Below are 25809 nucleotides of genomic sequence, written 5' to 3' on the forward strand. Positions count from 1 at the left end.
GTTACTGTTAATACTACTACTAATGTGCTTTGCTGGCCACTCCGCATTATGAACCATGACACTACTGTTACTATTACCGTTGGTGGTGATAGTAACATTAGTATTAGTAGTATTACTAATGTGCTTTGCTGGCCACTCCGCATTATGAATCATGACACTACTGTTACTATTACCGTTGGTGGTAACAGTAACGTTACTGTTAATACTACTACTAATGTGCTTTGCTGGCCACTCCGCATTATGAATCATGACACTACTGTTACTATTACCGTTGGTGGTGATAGTAACATTAGCATTAATAGTATTACTAATGTGTTTTTTGTTTGTTTATTTTGTTTTGTTTTTGAGATGTAGCCTCACTCTGCTGCCCAGGCTGGAGTGCAAAGGCGTGATCTAGGCTCACTGCACCCTCCGCCCCCTGGGTTTAAGCGATTCTCCTGCCTCAGCCTCCTGAGTAGTTGGGATTAGCAGGTGCAGGCCACCACATCCAGCTAAGTTTTGTATTTTAGCAGAGACAGGATTTCACCATATTGGTCAGCCTTGTCTAGAACTCCTGACCTCAGGTGACCACCCACCTAGGCCTCCCGGTGTACTGGGATTACAGGCATGAACCACCACACCCGGTCTATTACTAATGTTTGCTCTACTATTGCTACTGCTGTTCTATATTATTACTAATGCTAACGCCATGCTATTACTAATACCATCACTACACTGATCGTAAAGCTATTACTTCCTGTTACTGTTAAGTTATTTAGGTATTACAAATCATTTATAAGTAAAAGAATCACTCTCTCACTTACATAGCACACACTGTTGCACAGACAAGCTGAGGCTTACTTTTCCTCTAAGTTACATGTTTGCACTGCTGGTCTGCAAGCTTCTAAATGGCATCCCCAGGATCTTACCCAAGTGCTGAAGCACCAGGCACTATAAATGACTTCAGAGTGACTGGGCGTCTACACCCAGAAGGGGGAATTAAGGCAAGCCCTGTATAGAGTTGACAAAGTAAAATGGAGGTTCTTACTTAGTAAATGACTTCAGAGTGATTGGATGTCTACGCCCAGAGGTGGGGATTATGACAAACCCTATTTAGAGTTGACAACATAAATCTGAGGTTCTAGGTCAGGGGCAGGCCGGGGGCAAGGTGAGGAATGAGGCGTTTAGGGTGAATTGTTCCAGGAGGCGCTCACTCTCAGGCATGACCCCCGAACTTGCACAGCCCCAAAGCTCCAGCCCTGCAGGCAGAGCCAGGCTCAATTGTGCCTGTGGAAAGAGGAGCTATCCTCAACACTGTCCCCACTTTTGCTTAATCTGGAAAAGCCTCTGTGATGAGCTTGCTGCTGGAAGGAGTTTGTGTTTCCTGCCTGTTGACAAGAGGAGGTGGCCCGGATGCTGATTGAAAATGAGAAGCCAGCCTGCAGTTCCTAACGGCTGCAGTTCCACAGATGGAGAATCCCACGCCGGTTACAGAGGGATGACTGCACACGAGCATTGGGCCCCGACTCCGAGGTCACACTCTGTAGTAAACCCAACTTCCCCTTGCTGCAAATATTCCTATCTGCCCACCACAAAGGACACACCCAGCTGATCAAAGGAAGACCTTCTTCCATCTTTAAATATGCCGTGAGGGAACTCAGAAAAGTTTGTCAGGTGATTTTGTGAGTCAAGACTACACTCGCCCTCATGAAAAAATAGTTTGCTTTCAATTTCATGATGCTGCATAATGGGGCTGAGAACTGCTCTTATTATTTAATGAGAATGAAAAAGAAAGAATCACAGATAGATGGTAAAACTGATGACAGAGAAGATACACAAATCCAAATGGAAACGCAGAGAGCCAAGTGGCTGGGTTAGGAGCTGAGAGACACAGTGTGCTGAGTGGCTTGTTTTGTAAGCAGGGGATGTCCTTTGTCTCCAATCTAAATTGCACCTGATAAAGAAACGCAGAAAAATGTTCTGTACCTTTTATTGGAGACCAAGATGCATGAACCAAAGGCATGAGTCCACCGGGGAGGACCAGGCTTTTCTGGAAGGAGCAGCCAATCAGGGCAGTCTCATGCATGTGGTTTGGGGTGGGGGTGGGGTCACCCCATCAGCTATGACAGATACCTCTAAAGCAGAAAGCAAGGGCAGGAAGGTCCAGGCCGTCAGCAGGGTCTGCAAGGCAAAGGGCTGCACCCCCCAGCAGCCTGCTCACCACAAGCATCTTTCTTCTCTCCCTCTTCACACACTGAAATGGGCTCCCTCTTGCCTCCCTTCAGCTGTAGAGACCCCTGGAGGCATGAGTTTCCTTCTCGATCGAGAGGGATTTTAAACCCAAATGTGGAAGCACAGAATTTCCTGCTGCCCATGTCAGAGCTGAACCTACTGGGCTGTATGCCATACAGATGTCTTTTAGTTTTAATTTCAATGACCCAGAAAGTCTTTATGATATAATACCACTGAGGACGGAATCCTGGGTCACATATGCATAAAAATGGTGAGTGAAAGGAACAGAGCATGGCGAGCAACACAGTAATACTGATCATGAATTTTTTTTTTTTTTTCAGAGTCTCACTCTGTCGCCCAGGCTGGAGTGCAGTGGTGTGATCTCTGCTCACTGCAACCTCTGCCTCTCAGGTTCAAGCAATCCTCTTGCCTTGGCCTCCCGAGTAGCTGAGACTACAGGTGTACACCACCATGCCCAGCTAATTTTTTGTATTTTTAGTAGAGACAAGGTTTCACTATGCTGGCCAGGCTGGTCTCAAACTTCTGAACTCAGGTGATCCACTCACCTCTGCCTCCCAAAGTGCTGGGATTATGGCATGTGCCACCACGCCCTGCGGATTGTAAATTTTTAAAAATCATGTTAAGGAACCTTAAAACTATCTCTTTTTTGTGAGTGGGGGGGTGCATAGTCTCACACTGTCACCTGGGCTGGAGTGCAGTGGTGCAATCTTGGCTCACTGCAACCTCTGCCTCCCGGGTTCAAGCAATCGTCCTGCCTCAACCTCCCAAGTAGCTTGGATTACAGGCCATACCACCACGCCCAGCTAATTTTTTGTATTTTCAATAGAGACGGGGTTTCACCATGTTGGCCAGACTGGTCTTGAACTCCTGACCTCATGATTCACCCTCCTCGGCCTCCCAAAATGCTGGGATTACAGGCATGAGCCACCGCCCCTGGCCTAAAACGTTTTTTTACACACAGCTGATAGCACTTTTGTGATCCAAAGAAGTGATGTAATACTACACACTGTATTTAAAGAAAGGGAAATGGTGAACTGGGTTCTGGTGGTGAATGTGAAAGAGAGAACACCAGGGGAAAGGTGAGGGAAGAGAGGACACCAGAGCCTTCGAGAAGGTTTATATCTATGGAAAGCATGAACCGGAACCCAGTTTACAGCGAGGCTAAAGTCTTACAAAGCTCACTTTCATTATATGCTTTAAAAGAGTAAAATCTTTTAGTTGATTGATTTTAACTTTTTAAAATTGCAAGTCCTTTCTGTGGATGGTGTTGGAAGAATAAAATGTCAGAAGAATAAATGTCCTCCTTTCTAGGAGGAGCTGACAGATAAGTGGTCACTTAGGGGAGAATTATTTTAAAACTAGAAATAAACCAAGCATGCATTTTGAAAAACTAGAAAGGTAAGCAGTGACCCCTTCAGATGAGGGGGAGCCTGTGCTGTGGGTCTGTGCCCTGATGAACGCCGGGGCTGGAAATCCTTCCCTCAGCTGCTGCCCTTCCAGGCCTCCCCAGAACTCCCAGGAAAGCTAAGGACCCTCTGACTTCTGGCATGAATCCTCTGCACATAGAAAACACCACACTCGGCAAAGGAAGGAGCTTTGACTAAGAGAAAGCAGAGAGGACAGCTCGAAACGAAGACAGCCCTGCACCCCGGAGTTGCTCAGGGCTTACCGAGCAGACGCGCTGGAAGCCTCCTGTGAACCATGCAGCTCTGTAAAAGGGTTAGCCCTCAGAGAGCAGAGAGAGAAAGGAGGGAATTCCAACCTGTGTCTTGGTCCATTTGTGCTGCTGTAACAGCATCTCAGGCTGGGTATTTTAGAAAGAACAGAGATTTATTTACTGAAGTTCTAGAGGCTGAGAGCTCCAAGGACAAGCGGCTACATCCAGCCAGGGACTTCCTTCTGCATGGTGGAAGGTGGGAGGGCGAGAGAGTGAGAGAAAGAGAGACAGGAAGAGGGCTGAGGGGGTTGGGGAATGGGGCCAGATTCTTCCTTTTCCCAGTATCCGACCCCCAAGACATCTAACCCCCGCCCGACCTGCATTCACGGAGGCAGAATCTCACGGCCTAAGCACCTCTTACAGGTTCCCCCGGTCCACACTGCTGCATTGGGGTTAATTTCCCAACTCACGAACTTTGGGGGTACATTCAGCCCACAGCAGCATGACTACGGGAGTCCCCATCGCACTCTGTAGAGGCCTGTCCAGTATGGCAAGCAGGTTCCTGTCCTTTTCCGGGAAGGTTCGCGTCGCCATGAGCTTCCTGTTTTCTGTTCGTCTTCTGAGTAAGAAATCCTATTTCAGAGCCACACTGCCTGGTCCGTCATCCAAGCCCATGCTTACGTATGGGACAATTAGTGTTAATTGGTGACCTCTCCCTGTGACTCTCAACTCCAAAAAACTCCTCCTTTTGGTTCACAGCAGGTTTTCAGGTTGGAAAGGGAGACATCCTCACCCTAACCTAACCCTGTCCCCTTGCCGGGGAAATTGCCTCACCCATGACCCAGGGACAGAGCAGCAGCTGCGTGGGGCTCCAGGCTATCCTGGCCCCTTCTGTGGCCACCTGGGCAGATGTGGGCACTTTGCCTACCTCAGTGCACTGGGATCTATGACCGAGGAGCTATGACTCGTGACCCAGCATGAAGGGAGGAGCTGAACCATGGAACTCCCCACTTGGCGCTAGATGTGGGACCCCGTAGGACCCAGGCGGTCATCTGCTCAGACAAAGTCTTCTGGAACCAAGAGGTTTGAAGCACAGGGATTGTGGCAGGTCAGCCATGGCAAGCCTGAACACGTGCCCACTGTGGGAACGAGGAAGCAGAAACCACGGGCACCAGGCTGGGAGAGAAAAGACAGTCCAGAGACGCAGAGAGAGTCCGTGAGGGAGAAACGGTAGAGTCAGCGTTCTCAGCGCTGCTGCCCGGAGCCCAAATGTCGAGCCCTTCTGGACTCATGAACCTGTTCATTAAAAATCAACAAAAATTAAAACCCCTACAAATAGGAAATAAGACTCGCGTAGCCATTTGGGGAGTTAATGTGATCAAACAGAAGCGATTTTGCCAGGGGGCTGAGCGGCCTCGCCAAGCCCAGGCCCAGCGTGCAGCTCCCTGAGCCTCTTCTGTGCTTAATTAGCCAGGGCCCAGCTAATCTCTCCGAGTCATCCAGGGGGATCAGGAAACAGCAAGCCAAGGAAGCTTTGCGGGCACGTAATTACCACATGATCGGGAAGCTGGGAAACAGGGAGATGTTCACTGAATGAACACGGAGCTGGAGGGGCCATTGGAGTGCAGAGTGCAGTGCATGAGGTCAGAGGCTCCAGGGGAGTCTGGAGCAGCCCTTGCAGTGGGCGTGTCAGATGCAAAGCAAACCCCACTGAGGCCAGACCCCCGCAGAGGAGCGTCCCCCACCACGCAGCTCGCCTGGCCCAGCTCTTAGTGACCCTGGACCGGGATCTTGTGCGGCTGGCCTCCTCTCCAGCCTGTGCAGCATGGATTGCTCTCAGCAGGATGGGCACTTAGGGACCTGCTGTTCTGCAGGGGTGTGGTGGTTGTTGATGTTGGGAGTGGCGTTCTGGCCCCATTCGGTGTGGGTGGCCATCCACCCAACAGCCAGAGCAAGGACAGCCTCACCCCCCACCCCACCAAAGCAGGAAAGTTCAGACGGGTCATGCTCAACCTGCCAATAAGCAATCACTGCATCCCAATCCTCCCTCTCCCCATCCTCCAGCCCTCTGCTGCCAGGCCCCTGCCCCTTCCTACGCCTGGAAAACTGCTTTTTGCTCCTCCAATATCAAGCCCTGACTTTCCCAGCTCCAAGCCTTTGTGCAAGGAGCTCCTGCTCCCTAGAGTACCCTTACTTTGTTCCACACCCATGGAGGACCTTTCCATCCTCTATGAATCACCTTAAAAACTACCTCTTCTGGGCCGGGTGCGGTGGCTCACGCCTGTAATCTCAGCACTTTGGGAGGCTGAGGCAGGTAGATCATGAGGTCAGGAGTTCGAGACCAGCCTGGCCAACATGGTGAAACCCTGTATCTACTAAAAATACAAAAATTAGCCAGGTGTGGTGGCAGGCACTGGTAATCCCAGCTACTCAGGAGCCTGAGGCTGGAGAATTGCTTGAACCCAGGAGGCAGAGGTTGCAGTGAGCAGAGATCCAGCTTGGGCAACAGAGCAAGACTCCATCCCAAAAACAAAAACAAAAAACGCAACAACAGAAAAAAAAAAAAAAAAAACAAGCTACCTCTTCTGCTGCTCTTCAGCAACAAACCGCTGTCCCTCTCTGACCGCCACAGCACTGGGCTCCTTTCATGACACATCTTACTCTAACTTCACGACACAAAGGCAGGTGGGAGGGTGTGAATAGCATACAGGATTCGCAGGCAAAATCCTTTGCAAAAGCCTTGGGTTGTGGATATGTCCAACCCTGGCCAGAGCAATGAGGAGGACAACAGGGATCTCCCCTGTGCACCGCCTGTTACCTGCTGGGCACTGTTTCAAGAACCCTGCACATATGAACTCAATTCATCCTCACAACACTCCCACAACAGAGTGATGATAATTAACCCCAGTTAGGAGATGGGAAAACCGAGGCCCCAGGCCACACGGCTGTATATGTGGGAGAAGGTTCTACACGGGCAGTCCGGCTCCAGGGCCACCACGCCCCCTGTCCTGGGGAGAAGCATCCTGAAGTGCTCTTAATAGAAGTGTCTCCATATAACCTCATGTGGTGAGAAAAACACACACCACTCATTCACTAGTGACATATGTACTGGACCCCAGGCCGCCCTGGCTCAGGACAGCCCCAGCTCAGGGAGCTCTGGTGGGAAGCGTGTCTGGGGGCGTGGAGCTGTGAGACTTTGCCATCCTTAGGGCTGCCTGAGGACATGTTCCCTCCCACCGATCACGGACGGGGACCCCCGGAGGACAGAGAGCAGCCCCAGCTGCCCTCTTTCGGTCCCTGGAGCTGACACCACAGGTGCCCAGAAGGCCGGCTGCCCCAGATTTTACCCTCATCACTCTGTGGGGTGGGGGATTATATTCCTATTTGTTGGAAATAGATGCTCGGTGATGCAAAGAAAATCTGACAAATGTATCCCTTACGCCTTCGTCCTTACTGCTGTGTCTGATCTCCATTGGTTGGAGCCAGATCTCACAATCTAAACTAAAACCTGATTGACTAATAACTTAAAATTATTATTATTATTTTTTTTTTTGAGACGGAGTTTCGCTCTTGTTGCCCAGGTTGGAGTGCAATGGCGCGATCTCGGCTCACCGCAACCTCCGCCTCCTGGGTTCAGGCAATTCTCCTGCCTCAGCCTCCTGAGTAGCTGGGATTACAGGCACGCACCACCAGGCCCAGCTGATTTTTTGTATTTTTAGTAGAGACGGGGTTTCACCATGTTGACCAGGATGGTCTCGATTTCTTGACTTCGTGATCCACCCGCCTCGGCCTCCCAAAGTGCTGGGATTACAGGCTTGAGCCACCGCGCCCGGCCCAACTTAAAACTTTTTTAAACAGGTAAGAGCAGTGGAGAGCTGGGACATGCCTGTGAGCACGTCCAGCACAGATATCTTGGTTAAAGTACAAGGACACAGAATGCACTATGTGCCTGTAAGCATGACATGTCTAACAGCTACAGAGGATAGGGATTAACAAAGAGTTATTAGCACACTTATTCTTTAACAAGAAAAGAAACTTTAACAAGGAACTTTTCTACTTCCATACTATTCTATTCAATAAAATAATTAAAGCATGGGTCACCTCTCAAACAGCTCTCTGTGACAGTCCCCACCATAGACATCTGCTTCTCCATGGATAATCGAGGACACTAATGAAGAGGAGAAACAGGAAGGCTGATCCCAGCCCTGGCCCCAAAGCCACTCTGGGATGAAGATGGCAGTTCCTCCTGTTGGTAAAAGTGACTGTTGTGTAGCAGTCACCTGCTGAGGTGGGTTAGCAGCTCTCCAAGGCCTCACTCACAGGTGGATGGACTTCTTCATAAAGACCCAAAGAGCAGAGATTTTCAGCTGGGCAAGCCAAGAGGCAAATTCAAAATTATTACCTACATACTCATATAATAAGAGAGAAAACAAATTCCCACACATTTTTATTGATGGAGATCATCATAATTCAGTGCTTTTTATATGGGTAATATAAGTCTACTAATAATACGAATGAAATTCCTGTTTCTAGAATACTGTTTTGTTTCATTGATATTAAAGTTAGTGTTCTCTCCCAGCACTTTGGGAGGCCACAGGGGGTGGATCATGAGGTCAAGAGATCGAGACCATCCTGGCCAACATGGCGAAACCCTGTCTCTACTAAAAATACAAAAATTAGCTGGGCGTGGTGGCATGCATCTGTAGTCCCAGCTATTCGGGAAACTGAGGCAGAAGAATCGCTTGAACCCAGGAGGCAGAGGTTGCAGTGAGTCGAGATTGAGCCACTGCACTCCAGCTTGGCAACAGAGCGACACACTGTCTAAAAAAAAAAAAAAAAAGTTAATGTTCTCTTTCATCAAACCAATTGCAATTGTTCATCTAGAAAAGTCATTCTCAGCTCTCAGATGGTGCAGAAACAAGCCTGGGCTGCATGTAGCCTCTGGGCTTTTGTGTGAGTTTCTTGTGGCTGCTGGAACATATTAGCATGAATTTAATTGCTTAAAACAACACATATGTATTATCTTTCAGTTGTGGGGGGCCAGAACTCCACAACAGGCCTCACTGGGCTGTACAACTGAGGCATCAGCAGGGCCGTACCGCATCTGGAGGCTCTAAGAGAGAACCCATTTCCTTGCCTCCCTAGCTCCTAGAGGCCACCTGAATCCCATGCTCAGGGACCCCCTGCGGAACTCATATCACTTCTGCCTCTGACTTTGTCATCTTATCTCCTCTAGTTCACCTCTTTTCCCTGGAAAGACTTATGAGATGAGATTGGACCCACCCAGATAATCCAGGATAATCTCCCTACCTCAAGATTCCTACCTGAGTCACATCTGCCAAGTCCCTCTGCCATAAAGTGACACACTCACGGGTTCTAGGGATTAGGACACGGACATCTTTGGGAAGCTCGTATTTCATCAGTCATGACTGTCTGCCTTCCCCATTTTTGCTCACCAGTGCCATGTGAAAGGTAAGATGGTAGTCACTTACAAATAAGAAACCTGAGGCTATAAATTATTTGTCCAAGGACTCAGAGCTGGTGAAATCAGACCTGAGTTGGGCATCATTTCTCAATCCTCCACCACCAACATGTCACTGTTTTAATCATAATTTAGATTCTCCCTGGTAAGTTCTTGAAGGTCAGGGACCCCCCCCCCCCGACAGCTTGCAATACTGAACAGGACATTTCCAATACAAATTCTCAAAGCCAATCAATTCAGTGATCATCTAATTAGCCCAAGGTTTAAAAAGTCAAATAGAATGTTTAACTGGAGAATGAGTCTTCATACTAATGTTTGGATGTGAGAGTCTGCAAACTTCAGGGATCATAGTAATTCTGCAAAGACCCCATTAACAAAGTCAACTAAAGTCCAAACTCCAGGGCTGTTTGACCCACATAGGGACCTGCTTCCCAACTGCAGGCATCACGTGGCCGAGACGCCTGCACAAACCATCTCAGCTCAGTGGCTGCTCTGCTACTATCTGATCATCTGTGTGCTGTTCTTCTTTTCCAGATCTGTGAGCACTGTGCACTGCATGTCTCACAGCCAGAATAGAAGACCCAGGCAGGCAAGGACCTTGTCTGTCTTGTTCTCTGCAGTGTCTTCAGCTCCCAGAACAGTGCTTGGCATCTAGCAGGTGCTCAATGAATATAGAAAAAAAGAGAGAGAGAAAGAGAGAAAGGAAGGGAGGAAAGGAAGGGAGGAAGGAAGGAAGGAAAGGAGGAAGAAAGGAAGGAAGGAAGGAAGGAAGGAAGGAAGGAAGGAAGGAAGGAAGGAAGGAAGGAAGGGAGGGAGGGAGGGAGGGAGGGAGGGAGGGAGAGAGGAAAGGAGGGAGGGAAGGAGGGAGGGAGGGAGGAAAATATTTTCCTTCCCAATTAATGTTGACTACAGACCTAGAAACTACCCTCTGGCTCTGTACAAATTCCCCTGGGAGAGGTAATGCTTTAAGAGGTCCTCAGTTTCACCTGAGTCTGGAAGTTCTGACCCTTTCCAGAGTACCTAAGAAGACATGGAAGGTGGGAGGGAGTCAAGGACTAGGAGGTAGGTGACGCCCAAGGGGAAGCTCATGATAATGCTGAGAGCTCTTCGTGGGTCAACGCTGCTCCCAAATCCTGGAAAGCCCTCCGTCCTGCTGACGTCAGCAGCAGCCCAGGAAGCCCCCATTCCTGAAAAAGGAGGAATGACTGCCAAGCCTTGTGCCAGGTAAGAGGAAAGAAAGAGCAGAAATCTTGCTGCACTCAAGAATCTAGAGAAAAGGCCATTTGAGGAAAATCACCCAAACAACACAGTCCTTATGGTGGGTAAAGCAAATTGCAGGCACGAATTTGTTTAACCCACACAATGGTCTCCGAGATGACTATTAGTATTATTATTGAGTTGGAGTTTTGCTCTTGTTGCCCAGGCTAGAGTGCAATGGCAAGATCTTGGCTCACTGCAACCTCTGCTTCCTGGGTTCAAGCGATTCCCCTGCTCAACCTCCTGAGCAGCTGGGACTGCAGACACCTGCTACAACACCGGGCTAATTTTTTGTATTTAGTAGAGACAGAGTTTCACCATGTTGGCCAAGCTGGTATTGAACTCCTGATCTCAGGTGATCCGCCTGCCTCGGCCTCCCAAAGTGCTGGGATTACAGGCATGAACCGAGATGACTATTATTAATATCCCCACTCTAGCTGTAAGGAAATGAAGAAACTTTTTAAAACTTGCCTAACACCAAAATATTCACAAGAATGTTATTTCTTGGTTCACCAAGCAGTTCTCAGCTCCATACCAGGGGTCCGTCTACACAGGGTGCTGGGAGTAGAAATATGGAGACATGTCCCTGGTCAAGGTGCTCATTGTCCACTTCATGGCCATTTATGTATCATCTGCATGTTTTTTGTGATGTGCTATTGATGTTTAATTTAGTTAAGTAAAACTAACAGCTGAACTATTGTTTGCTTAATGTGTTTAATTCCGTTACTATTATTTTAAAAAGAATTTGGATATCATTACCATGTATGGGAACCTATTATCAGCATACATCAAAAACAAACATAAAAATTAACACAATGGGCTAGGCAGGTGGCTCACACCAGTAATCCCAGCACTTTGGGAGTTTGAGGCGGGTGTATCACCTGACATCAGGAGTTCGAGACCAGCCTGGCCAACATGGTGAAGCCCCATCTCTACTATAAATACAAAAATCAGCCAGGCGTGGCAGCGGGCACCTGTACTTAGGAGGTGCTTAGGAGGCTGAGGCAGGAGAATTGCTTGGATCCTGGAGGCGGAGGCTTCAGTGAGCTGAGATCGCACCATTGCACTCCAGCCTGGGTGACGGAGTGAGACTCTGTCTCAAAAAAAAGAAAAAGAAAACAAGAATTAACACAATGAAATCAAATGATAAAACTTTTAAACATACTTGCCTGTGAAGCCCTAGAACCAATCTCAGTACATATGACCACTTGTAGGAAGCACAGGTCTATTTGAAAGCAAAATTACATCATGTAAATTTAAAAGTTGTCATAACAATACCACTCACTATTAATTGTATGCACCAGACAAGGTTTAGAAGGGTAAAATATAAAAACCAAATCACTCCATACCTTCACTGAGAACAGACTGAAGTCTTCCCTTCTGTCCCCAAACTCTGGATTGGGAGTGATTTCTTACATTGGGCCCCATCTGGAAAGTGAGTTTCTATCAATTGCTTCATTTCCAAACACGAGACAGTGTGAGGAAGGACATCAGCTACGCGAGGAAAACATTTCGGCAAATAAAGCTAAACACATACAACTTGTACTTAAGATGCAAAAAGTGCCCTTTTTCTTGCTCAGTGACCCATCTTATGTGCTCCTGTGGGTTGTGGGCCCCCTGCACCACCCCGTGAATGAGCAGACACACCAAGAGGGCTGGCCCAGCTCATGCACTTGTGTCTCTGTCAGACTTTCAAAGCTCATCAAAGCCATGCCACATTTGCTCAAAAGAAAAAATCTCTGATATTCACTCTGGGGAGGATGTAAATCTCAAACCCACTTTGGCGGGTGCTCCCACTTGTTCTGTTTTCCAAAAAATGATCTGTAGATCTGAGAAGTTAAAATGGCCCCGTTCATGCTCATTTTATTTTAGGTGATGTGAGCTCCTCTCCTAGCGAGCCTGAGGCCATTTGAAGACGGAGGTCTGGATTCAAACCTCGGCCAAGAGAAAATGTAGTAGAGGGTCATCAAGACACAGGGAAATCAAGAGTGTTATTAGATAAAATCCTGTCATGCAGAACCTTGTGCTTAGCGATCAAGAGTTATATGCCTGCTGGGCGTGGTGGCTCAAGCCTGTAATCCCAGCACTTTGGGAGGCCGAGGCGGGTGGATCACGAGGTCAAGAGATCGAGACCATCCTGGTCAACATGGTGAAACCTTGTCTCTACTAAAAATACAAAAAATCAGCTAGGCATGGTGGTGCGTGCCTGTAATCCCAGCTACTCAGGAGGCTGAGGCAGGAGAATTGCCTGAACCCACGAGGTGGAGGTTGCGGTGAGCCGAGATCACGCCATTGCACTCCAGCCTGGGTAATGAGCAAAACTCCATCTCAAAAAAAAAAAAAAAAGAGTTATATGCCTGCAACATTCTGAAAAGGAGATTTTTTTGCACACATTTCTTCTGGCACAGAGTCAAAATGTACCAGCTGGAAATATGAAGGAACTAAGATTCTGTAACAGCAAGAAGAGCCCCAGATCACCCGTTGGAATCTAGAAGGCTGACAACATGATTTCAAATCCAACCCAATAAAGTAAATCTCCCTCCAAACACATATAATGCCCTGAATTCCCCAAATCTCCCAACAATTGAAATTTCCCAGCTGCCATCACTCTGGAATGAGCATGAAATAATCACGCCGGATGCGGCTGTCTGATGTCAATTCCAAGCCGTCGGCTTAATCAGAAAAGCACCGATGGGTCTGTCCTCCCATGACGTCACCCGCTTAAGCTCCCTTCAGGGCATCGTCAATTGCTCTAAAATACTGCACTCTGTATTGCCCACAGACAACATTCTGCCATTTGAATCAGGTGAACGTTGGATTTCAGAAATGATCCAATACAGACACGGTCTGCCCACCTCCAAGGCTTCGCTAGAGGGTCACATGACCCAGGGAAGAGGAGAAAACACCTGAGCAAGGTGGGGAGGTTTTCACATGTGAAGGAAGCATTTGACGAGGCTTCACAGGGAGGGTCCAGAAAGGATCAGCATCCGCTCATTCATAAAGGTCCTTCTCCAGTCAATCTCTGCCACTCACTACATGTGAAGAAAGAACATGCAATGAAGGTAGCAAGGGTAACTATTGTTAGGCTAATAGTTGCTGTGACTGGGAGCTATGTGCCAGCTACACTACTCAGCACTTTGCGTGGATCACTGAGTCCTCAGAATAATGCCGGTTGTTCTGTTACTAGCCTTATTTTATTGGTGAGGAAACTAAGGTGCAGAGAAATTAAGTAACTTGCCCAAGGTCGTAAACAGTGAGTGGCAGAATTGAAACGAGGACCTACGTAGCCTGACCTTCAGAGCCCACACTGCGCAGACCACACCCTCAGGAGTAAGGCAAGGCTCCTGTCTTCAAGCCATTCACATCCCAAACTGGGGGAGGAGACAGACATGAATAAGAGCCACTATAATGAGACTCTCACACTGGTGGGTTAGAGACAAGATTTAGCTCCCTGTAGAAAGAGCTGGCAAACAGACAAAACAGATAACACACTGTACATCAAGCCATGAAGGACACTGGTCCCAAAGAGATGAGAAACCAACAAAGTGAACCCTACGACTGCCCCCAGCTCTTTGTATGGTACAGAGCCCGGCAGCCTGACCTGGATAAGAAACAGAGCTGAGAGACCAGGGAATTCACAGTGCTGCAAATGGTAACTACATAGGTCAGTATGTATTTTTTCTAATTATTTAAATGTTATTTAAAAAATGGATTGTTTAAGCAAAAAGCAACAATGAATTGTGTGGTTTATAACATATGTAAATGTAAAATGCATGACTAGGAGTAGGATAAAAACCAGAAGGGGAGAGATGGAAGTATGCCTCTGGAAGGTGTCGACGCTGTGTGATTGATGCTATGTGTGCAGCTCTGCGCTATACACAGTGTTGTAATGTTACCTGCAGGCAGACGGTGATAAGTTAAACATGTATACTATAAAGCCCAAAGTAACCATGCAAACAATAAAATGAAAAGTGAAGGCAAACAATCCCGCAAAGTACATGAAAAGGAATTGTAAATGAAAAAGGCAGACAAGGTAGAAAAAAAAAGGAACAAAGAAGAGATGGCAGAAATAGCAAAATGGGAGCTTACTGCCTAATCATAGAAATAACCACGTAAAATGCAAACGGTCTAAAAGCATCTAATTAAAAGGGAGAGATGGTTAGGTATTGGTTAGAAAGCAAGATCCATGCTTTTTATGCTGCCACAAGAGATACACTTTAACATAATGACACAAACAGGTTAAGAGATGGAATATGTATATATAACGTATGTATATACAAATACATTATATGTGTATAGATACATGTATGTGTATGTAAACATATATTACATGTATATATACACACATATAGTATATGTGATATGTATATATGTAAATATATGCATAGATAGGTTTATAATGTTAATGAAAATTAAGCTGAAATGATTGTATTAACATCACTCAAAGCTGATTTTAGAGTAAAGAATATTATCAAGGACAGAAGGTGACTTTATAATGATAAGGGGGCTAATTCGTCCAGAGGATACAACTTTTCTAAATGTGTATGCACCTAATAACAGAGCTTCAAAATACATGAAGCAAAAACTGACAGAACTGCAAGGAAAAATATACAAATCTATATTTATAATCAGAGATGCCATATACCATCTGTCAATAATTGATAGAAATAGTAGATAGGAAAGAGAAAGGATATGGAAGATATGAGCAAGACTGTCAGGCAGCTTGACCTACTTAACAGTTATATAATTCCCCACCCCAAACAATAGAAGCATGTTTATTCCCAGTACACAAGGAACATGTGTAAAAATAAACCATGCTCTGAGCCATAATACAAGTATTTGCAAACTAAATAATACATTTCTAAGTAACACATTGATTAAGAAATAAATTTAAAAAGGAATTAGAAAATATCTGGAAATGAGGAAACATCAAAATTGTGAAATTATGTTAAAACAGTGGTTAAGGGGAAATTTATAGCACTCACCCTCAATGGTTAGAAAAGAAGTCTCATGCACACATGTGTTAATTGTGGCACTGTTCACAATAGCAAAGACTTGGAACCAACCCAAATGCCCATCAATGATAGACTGGATAAAGGAAATGTGCCACATGTACACCATGGAATACTACGCAGCCGTAAAAAAGGATGAGATCACGTCCTTTTCAGGGACATGGTTGAAACCAGAAACCATCATTCTCAGAAAACTGACACAAGAACAGAAAACCAAATACCACATGTTCTCAGTAATAAGTGGGTGTTGAACAATGAGAACACGTGGACACGGGGAGAGGAACATCACACACTGGGGCCTGTTGGGGGGTGGGGGGTAAAGGAGGAATAGCAGGGGATGGGGGGATTGGGGAGGGATAGCATTAGGAGAAATACCTAACGTAGATAATGGGGTGATGGATGCAGCAAACCACCACCATGGCATGGGTATACCCATATAACAAACCTGCATGATCTGCACATGTACCCCAAAAGTCAAAGTATAATAAAAAAAATAAAGAGTATTAGTAACAACCAGGGAAACCTAAATAAGTATAGACTTTAATTAATAATAATGTATATTAATAAACCACTAATCTGCTTTCTATCTTTAAGGATTTATGTATTCTGGGTATTTCATGTAAATGCAATTATATAATAATTATTAATAATAATAAAGAAGTCTCAAAGCAATGGCCTTAGCTTTCACCAGTTTAAGAAATGAACGAATGGTGGTATCTGCAATTGAGATCAAGGACGTAGAAAGAGGAAGAGGTGTGCAGATGAGACACGCTGAAGTCATCGAGGTGGTTATAAGAATTCGATGACATATTATTTTCAAAGTAGGGGCAACTGCAGGCAATTATATTAAATGTGCAGAGAATCATCAGAATGTTAGAGGCACTTGAGATGATGGAGTAAATGAGATCACCCCAGGAGAATATGTTGCATGGGAAGAGTCGTTAGTGGAAGACTGAACCCCAAGGGCCACCAGCACTTGAGAGGTAGAAAGAAGATCAGGAGAGGATGAGTTGAACAAAAAAGACAGGATCAGAGAACAGAGCCACCAGAAAGAGGGTACAGTGGTGGAGAGGAGAATTTCAGGAACTAATGGCGTCGAGCGCAGTTGAGAAAGAGATCACAGATCCGCTTCATTTGGCTTTAGGACGCTCTTTGCAACTTTCTTAAGATTTCAGCAGAGTGCTGAGAAGCAGAAGCCAGCCCAAGGAGTTAATGGGAGGCTAGCGTGTTTAAATAATGAATGTAACATTCGTTTGAGAAGTTTGGATGAACAGGGGTAAAGAAAAATGATCTCAAGTATGAAATGTGAGCAAAGGAAGTTTTTCAAAATAGAAAACACTTAAGCAATTTTCTATAAAGAGTATCAGGAGCCCCTAAAGAGGCAGAGGATAAAGAAGGGGCAGAGAGTGTATAATAAGTAACAGCTCAGTAAAAAATATTGTACAGGCTGTGGAGTAAACAGTATCTATGGATTGGCAGATCTTGACCGGGAAGAACCATGCATTGTCCTTGGAGGATAGAAGAATGCTAAGGACAGCAGATTGCAGACTGGAGTAAATTCTCAACACTTAACCACTAAGCTGGGGATGGGGACTTTATAAATCATGTGTTTCATAAATTATAAAATATGCACTTTCAATGTAAATTGACTACACAGAAAAAAAGTCTTGGCTGTGACTTTGGACAGTTTCATATTTCTAAAGTGTCTCTTATAAATATCCTCATGTATGACTTAAGGTTCCCAAAACATTATAAGCTTTATAATGTTTTTCAATCCAGTATAAAAATCAGTGTCTGCTTCCTAAGTGCATACCAGCTGGAAAGATGGGCAGGGCAGTGAGGAATTGTGTCCGTCAGTGGAGGTCTATCCAGCCTGCATTGACCACTCACTGAGAAGAGCATGAAGAGCTGATGACTTAGAAGAAGTTGGTACTTTTGCAATAATCAAAAAAGTAGACATGAAACCGAAAGAAAATTACTCTTTTCTTTTCAAATTGACCAAGAACCAATAAAGATCATTTAGATACAATGATAAAGATCTGGCCATGAAGCCAGGACTTGGGTTTGAATCTGACCTCACCGTTGACAATTTTAACTCTCTGAGCCTCAGTTTCCTTACCCATCGCATGAGAAGAACAACAGTGCCCACCTCTTCCAGGGCTGAAACAACACAAGCCAGGATCTTAGGACGGTGCCCAGCACAGGTAAGCATGCGATGAAAGCTACCTGCGGCTACTCAGACGTTGGGGGATTGTCAACTGGCACAACCTTAGTGAAAAACAGTTATGTTAAGAGGTTATGAAAAGTAATCCCCTGTCTAGATATCTACCCTAAGGATGTAATGAAAATAATTATTGAACCAAGAAATCATGTTTGTCATCTCTGCTATTTCCCTAGCGGTTATCGCAGAACCAAGATCGGAAAGAAATAGACGATGAATATTTGTTGAACGCAGAAACAAAGATTTATGTAGGGAGATGTTTACGGTAGCATTATTTACGAGAGAAATCTGATGAACGGCTTCATAAATTATGGCAACCCATATGACGGAATAGTATGCAGCCATTGAAATGACATTTTGAAGAACATTTAATAAAAGCACAATGTTTTCACAGCATAATGGTACAGAAGGAAAAAGCAACTCGGAAGCAGGCGTCTACATGCAGCATCATCCGAATTTCATAATACGTCTACAGGTACAGACAGAGTGGCAAGAAAGAAAAACAACCGTCAGATTTGACTCCGAGTTGCTGGCCATAGGCAGTTTCTCTTGGTTCTTTTTATGTCTCTTTGTTTTCTTATTTTCTACAAGTATACATTATTTGTATAACCAGAGGAGGAATGTTCTTTAAACATGTATTGGGAACAGCTAGTTATGGATAGTTGAAATGAATTAGTAATCTACAGTCAATAAAGAAACCCTACAGAATTGTGCAACAGGAGTCCATGGGTGAGAATGTTTTACTCCGTAGGGTTTAAAAAATGAACACCATGCTCAGGCTTATGCACGGAACGTGGCGTGAGCAAATAGCAACCAAAACACATTGCGAAGCATCGTCTGGAAATGTAGAGCCCGTCGGTTTATGTAAAAGCATGTGAGATTTTTATTCCTAAGGAATGTTCTCTTGAATCATTTATTGCAAGCCGACCTTCTTGTATGAACTGGGGAGCTTTGCAACCTAATTTTAATTTCTAATGTGCCTGGTGCTTATTCTCAGTTATTTTTTCTGTTTAAAATCCATTAGTATAGATGAAGAAATAGGCTTATATTTTATGTGCCTAGTTCTATATTATTTTTGTGCATTTATAACTGGCCTCTGGAGCTTAGTCCCCCCATAATGATTTAGCTATGCAAGATGTTACACCAATTTATTAGAAGGAGGTTGGGGAACAGACTCTGCATATTAACTTTGCAGATTTTTCCACAAAGGCCTCAACAAGAAAGAAGAAGGGCATCCTTTACCTGGTGCCAGATATGGGCTTGCAAATAATTTTCACGGCTAGTATGTTGATTCATTAATTCCCAAACCAGACTGGGTCCTATAGAATCTTAGGGAAACTTGTGACTGACAACTAGTTTTCACATTTATCTTTTTGAACAGTGTGATTGAATCAGGACTGCCACAAAATGCTCTCTGAGACACACGGGCAAGTCTCTCGGCTTTCCAAACTGGCCCGGCATTCTTGAAGTCCCAAAGCCTTGGATTCTGGGAAGGATTCTGCAAAGAAGTCCACTGCCTTCAAAGGTGCTTGCCTCTTTAGTCAACGATTCCCTAGACTGTAAAGAGCCTAGAGAATGTGTTTCTTCTCAGAAATTTGAGGAAGGGTACCAAAGCAAAGACTAGTGTCCCCCAGGGCCGCCTGTCCCTAGACAGTGGCTCCTCCCTACACCCCCCCCCACTTCACACCAAGGCACACTCTCGTGCAAAGTATGAAGGCTGCTCATGAAGGAATGATCAGGGAGGGTGCTAGGGATGGTGGTGGCATAATTTCTCATCCCCTGTTTATGGTTCCTTTGGGAGATCCCTCCACCCCTGCTCTCCAGGGTCCTGAATCACAGAGCCCCATCACCTTCCTCTGTACCTTAGAAGTGGCCCCAGAATCCAAGCTGGCCAATGAGACTATTTCACTCCTTTAGCCATAGTGATTGTGCCAAGGATGGCCATGTGGCCTCAGCAGGGCCAGAGACTCCTGTATTATTGAGACTATTATTGAGCGCTGTCCTCTTCTATTTAGTGGGGAGGGAGAGAAATGCCAGAGGTTGGGCACAGGGGTGCCAACTATAGTTCTGCCATTTCCTACAGTATGATCTGAGAAAGCTGGTCTTCAGTCTCGCCACCTGTGAAACGAACTAGTGGTTGTACTCTCCCTCTTGGGAGCATCCTGAAGATGGAATGCTGCTTAATGATACCTGTTACAGTGCAGGCACTGACCAAGTCTCAGTTCATCATAGGGTCTTTATTATAACGCCTGCTGCATGCAGGGGAGCTGCCAGGAAATCAGAATGAGCAAAGATAAACAGAGCTGAGGAATAGCAGGGAAATAAGTCATGCACATGCCTGGATTCCCTGCACCCAGCATCCCATGGAGTCTGCCTACCACAACCTCTCCAAGAACTTGAGTGAAAACACCCCCCTCTGCTTAAGCCAGTGCAAGTTAGGTGTTTATCACTTGCAGTGACCATTACAAAGTAATATACAACCCAATCCTCGAAAACCAGAAATGATTTCTGTTTCAAGTTATTCCATTGCTTTTGCCTCCACGAAAGAAGATCCTTCCTGAAAAATTTTCTGAGAGAGAAACATTAGGGTTGAATTTCCTTTCTGATACAAGTCCTGAGACTCACCACACTGTGAGTCAACTGGAAGTGATGGAGCTGGTCATCTGCTGGTTTTTCCATCTCTCTGGAATATATTGTCCTTTTAACAGCAAGTGCTATTTGTATTTGCTGCAAGCAGAATTTTCTATTACTCTTTTGACATCGACATCACTCATTGCTTTTTATTATGGTTTGGATTTAGAAAGAAATATGCTCCTGACAGCAGCTTTATTTGAATTCTTCTGCTTAGGTTAATAGCAAATAAAAGCCAAGACCACCACCAGATTCACACCAACAAAACTGAGCTTGTTCTCAGGGAGGTAGCCATTTAAGACGCTGATTTCTTTCACCCACACTGTGTTTATGGTCTTTATGACTGGATATCATTAGCCTTCCAAAGATGTCTGCCTCAGTTGCCACTGAAGCAGTGCCTGGCCAATAGAAGTATTCTTTCCTTTATCTGATTCTAAACCAGAAACCACTTCTTGAATCAGGTACTGGGCTTGGCCCCTTACCTACATCACTTGATTTATTTTTATTTTTTTTATTGCATTTAGGTTTTGGGGTACATGTAAAGAACATGCAGGATTGTTGCATAGGTACACACATGGCAGTGTGATTTGCTGCCTTCCTTCCCTTCACCTATATCTGGCGTTTCTCCCCATGCTATCTCTCCCCAACTCCCCACCCCACACCATCCCTCCCCTATTTCCCCCCAACTGACCCTAGTGTGTAGTGCTCCCCTCCCTGTGTCCATGTGTTCTCCTTGTTCAACATCTGCCTATGAGTGAGAACATGCCATGTTTGATCTTCTGCTCTTGTGTCAGTTTGCTGAGAATGATAGTTTCCAGGTTCATCCATGTCCCTACAAAGGACACGATCTCATCATTTTTGATGGCTGCATAATATTCCATGGTGTATATGTGACACATTTTATTAATGCTTATCACAACTCTGAGATGCAGGCGATACATCCCCGTGTTACTGACAAGCAAACATAAACACACCTGAGGCTTGGAAATTCGAAAAGGCAGGCCCAAGGTGAAGAGCAAAGAGACAGCTGCAGGACTGAGACCCAGGCCCGTCTGAGATGGGAGATTCTTCTTAACTCCACCACTGTTCAATGTCAGAGAACGAGCATCGCCAGGCCAGTGTGCTCCCTGGGAAAACCTGGCAACTCACAGGAACACTGGCAAGGGGTTCTCAGCCCCACCCCTGCATTTTGACTAAGCTTCAAGCAGGTAGCTGTGTGGATACAGAGAGCACAGTTGGGAGAATCAGGAAATCTCTGAGTGCAAGGGGCCTCTGCAGGGACATTTGTGTGCACTTTGGAGGCATTGCAGCAAACAGGAATCTGTCTCAGTTCCATGCAGCACAACTCTTCCAGTGCCTGAAGCTGTGGCCACCTCCTTCAGGTGCCCAGGTGTGGCTGCTCATAAGACATCCTTTGAAAATAACAAAATAACACCCCACCTCCTCCTTTTTCTCCTCCTTCCACTTTTTTTCTCCTCCTCCTCCTCCTGTTTCTTTTACTTAATCTAACCTTATACCCTAAGGGATCAGCACAACAGGTTCAAAGGTTTATTGGGTGTTTTCTATTACCTTCATACAAATCAGGGAGAAGGATGAGATAAAACCCACAGATAAGCCCCTCCCTCCTGTAGCTCAGACCCAGCTCTTGTGCAGTGAATCCTGAATGTCCTCATTGATCCTCTAGGAAAGATCCAACAATGTCCCTTCAGCAGGCCAGAAATAATGTTGCTCTTGCAGAGGCATAAAAGGGGAGGGTTTCTATCCGTCTTGACAATGGGTCTTAGCTTGAGCCACTCCCCAAACTTGGCAGTGTTCTGCCTCCTAAGCCATCTCATAAAACCCTGTGGCTGATCAAGCCAAGACTTTCTTAAACCCAAATTTGGGTAACTTTGCACTCAAAATAAATGTATTGTGTCACTCTTCCTGGAAATATAAAGACCCCAACCACATCTAACACATGCTAAATAAGCCAAAAGACCAAGTGAGGTGGTCGGAGAGAGTGCCGGAGCTCAGACCTGGAGAGGAGGAAATACAACTTTGGAAATCTCGGGGGATCAGCTGGAGTTAGCCAAACTGCAGAGTTGAAGGCAAGGTCTTCTCCAAGACTGTCCTCACATCTGACACCAAATGCACATTCAGGGGTCTCCAAAATCACCCTCTAGGTCAATAATGCTTTAGAAGGATTCATAGAACTCACTGAAAGCTGTTATACTCAGCTTTGGTGTTATACTCTGACTATGGTGTATTACAGGAAATGAATATAAATTTCCTTAAGCCAAAAGAAGAAGTGCAGGGGGCAGACCAGAGTCTGGGAGGCTCCCAAATGTGAAACTTCCGTGGGTGCCTTCCCCTGGCACCAGTACATGTTACTCTCCTGCATGGATGTGTGACCACACACATAGAGTACTGCTAACCAGGGGCACTCCCCTGATCGTCAGTGTCCAGAGTTTTTATTGGGGCTTCATTACATATACATGATTTGTTGATTGCTTTCCCACACAGCTAAACTCAGTCTCCAGGTCCAGTGATGCCCTGAGGCCAGCTGCCACCCCAGATCACATGGTCAGTCTTTTAACATGGCCAGCCTCCACCCTCGGATCTGGTGTGGCCAGCAGCCATCCTAAACAAACATCGTCCTGTCGCGTTGGACACATATTACTTTCCAGAAGCTAAGGACAATGGCCAGACTATTCTCTCTGGCCAAGGCCGAATTCTTTATGACACAGGGATCCAGAGGTGGGAATGTGGTCCCTGGGTTGGGGTGGTGTGAGAAGCCTGTTGCTGGCAGGGCCATCGGTGTGTGGGATGGAGAGGTCCATCTAAGGCAAATTACATTAGGTTCCAAAAATGTGTCAATAAAGGTGGCCACTCAAATTCAAGAATGAGTTGGATGGAAATAATCAAAGGGAAGTTTGAAAAGGGCAAGGGGTGTCACTAATATACAAAACAGCAATGTAGAAAAATCCTCAAGGATCAGAATGTTGGAATGGAAGGGGTCAGTTGGCACAGAAACGAGCCACTGTGTTATTCTAGAGTTGTTCATTGCAGGCTCTTCTCCTCTCCTCTCCCACATGTGAACTCCACAGCAGCTGAGGGCTAACCCTGCCGTGATTTACCCATCCTTCTCTGCAATCAGAGATAATGCATTCCTAAACACAGTGCTGCAAAGACCAACTAATTATAACGCAGTTGCTTGCCCTTATTTTATTCCCCGTATTTCCCCGCTTGTTGAATTGAGAATTGTAACCCTATTATTAATTCATTAAGAAACATAATTTCATGCAAAATAATGTGTTTACCCTCTTCTATTAGGTCAAGGTGGTTCAATTATTAGAGCTATATCAAGCAATGAGATACTCACTCCCCAGGGGGCTTAAGGCGCTGCTTCGTTTCTCTTCAGTCGGATGCATGGAGCCAAGGATAGTTGACTGCAGTTCTGATGCTTTGGCACATCTTCTACTAAGATCTAAGTGAGATATCGGCTGGAAGATATTACATGAGAGGAAGATTCTTGAGAAAATAGTGTTTAATCATATTTTGATATGGTTGGTATGAGATGATCTTCACTTCTGAGCCTGGTGTTGCATGAGAGGGTTCATTTACATCTCATAAGCTCTTAGGGAAAGGAGAACCACTGCATTTTCTGTTTTATGAGGATCTCAGTTAAAAAAAAAAAGATTTTATTTTAGATGGACGAGCAACCGGTAAGTATCTAGGGTGTTGGAAGGACCCAGCAAGGAAAAAAGGCCCAGGAAGAATTAATTGTGCCATCCCCAGACCTCTGAATAGCTGACCCAAGAAAGACCCTCACTAAAGGCCTCCCTGCCACCTTTTGGACACTCCCCTTGGCATTACCCTGAGCCCTGAATGTACTGAGGAAATATTCAGACTCTCAGGCACTCCTAGATGCTCACCCTTCTATGCCAGCCTGGGCTGATGTTACTATTTGAAGACCTGAATTACAGTTGCAGGTTGGAGGACAATGAGAGGAAGGGCTTTTTCATTTTTGCCATTTTTCTTCTTTAAAAACCTTCACTAGATCTTCATAATGTTTGACTTCTGGAGTTGGACATCAGGTCCTTCTTAAAGAAGAAAACAAATGGGCATGGAAAAACAGCAGAAATGCTCCTGAAAGCCAAATGGTCAGTAAAAGAGAAATAACTCTCCATGTGCACAAGCATAAACCACAGAAGCAGAAAGAGACAGGAAACCAAGGAGGGAGAGAAAAAGAATAACTGCCAATTGTACCAAAACGAGAAATATTACAGCAGAGACTGGTGCTTCGGGCTGTCAGGGAGAATACTTACTGTTCTCTATTAATGTGCTCTGTTCTCTCTCCCGCTAATGACTAATCTTGTTTTTCCTGTGGATGTTTTTTCCAATACGCCCTACTTTTGGTTTGTTCTCTATTTGTGCATGTTGATAACTATTCTGCTTTTTATGGGCTGTCTATCTCAGGAAAACCTAGGACCCTTTGGATTGGATCCATGGTGTGAACGGAGGCAGCACCCGTTGCTCAGATGTGTCCTAGGCTCAGACTCAAGTCACTGGGCCTCTGGACTGGGCTCTGCATGAAACAGCCATGTGATCCAGGTCACTCACTTCATCTGAGTGTCCGGGTCTGTGTCAGCTCGGGCTGTTGTAACAAATTACTGGAGACTGGGTGGCTTAAACAACAAACACATACTTCTCACAGTTCCAGAGGCTGGGAAGTCCAAGATCAAGTTGCCAATGTGGGGGTGGGTTCTGGGGAGGGCCCCCTTCTAGGCTGCAGGTAGCCACCTTCTCACTGTATCCTCACATGGTGGAAGGGGAAAGGGAGCACTCTGGGGTCCCCCTTTTACAAAGGCACTAATCCCATCCATGATGAGTCTGTCCTCATGACCTCATCACCTCCTGATGGCCATCTCCTAGTAACATTGCACTGGGGGCTAGGGTTTCAACGTATGAGTTTGGAGGAACGCAAATGTGCAGTCCATTGCACTCGGTTTTCCTGATGCCAAACAGCAGCAAGAAGGGAGGGCTAAAGCAGCCTGTTTTATAAGGCTGTTGTGAGAAACTGTTTAGAAAGCAAACTCTGTTATACAAATGCAAATGGTATATTTTTATGAGTTAAACCCTGGTGTCCTCATAGGAAGACACTTGGTCATGCTATGGTCATTCTATCTCTGGCAGCTTAGGGACATCCTGGGACCTATTGCTTAGGGACAAGTTCAGGCCCCCTGGTGAGGATACTACCTAGAGAAGACGTCACATGAGGCTGGGTGTCTACCTCTCAGAAACCATGAGATCCACATCCAAAGTTTGCCTCCTTCTT

The sequence above is a fragment of the Cebus imitator genome, unplaced genomic scaffold, assembly GCF_001604975.1.
Source record: "Cebus imitator isolate Cc_AM_T3 unplaced genomic scaffold, Cebus_imitator-1.0 Scaffold145, whole genome shotgun sequence".
Taxonomy (NCBI): Eukaryota; Metazoa; Chordata; class Mammalia; order Primates; family Cebidae; genus Cebus; species Cebus imitator.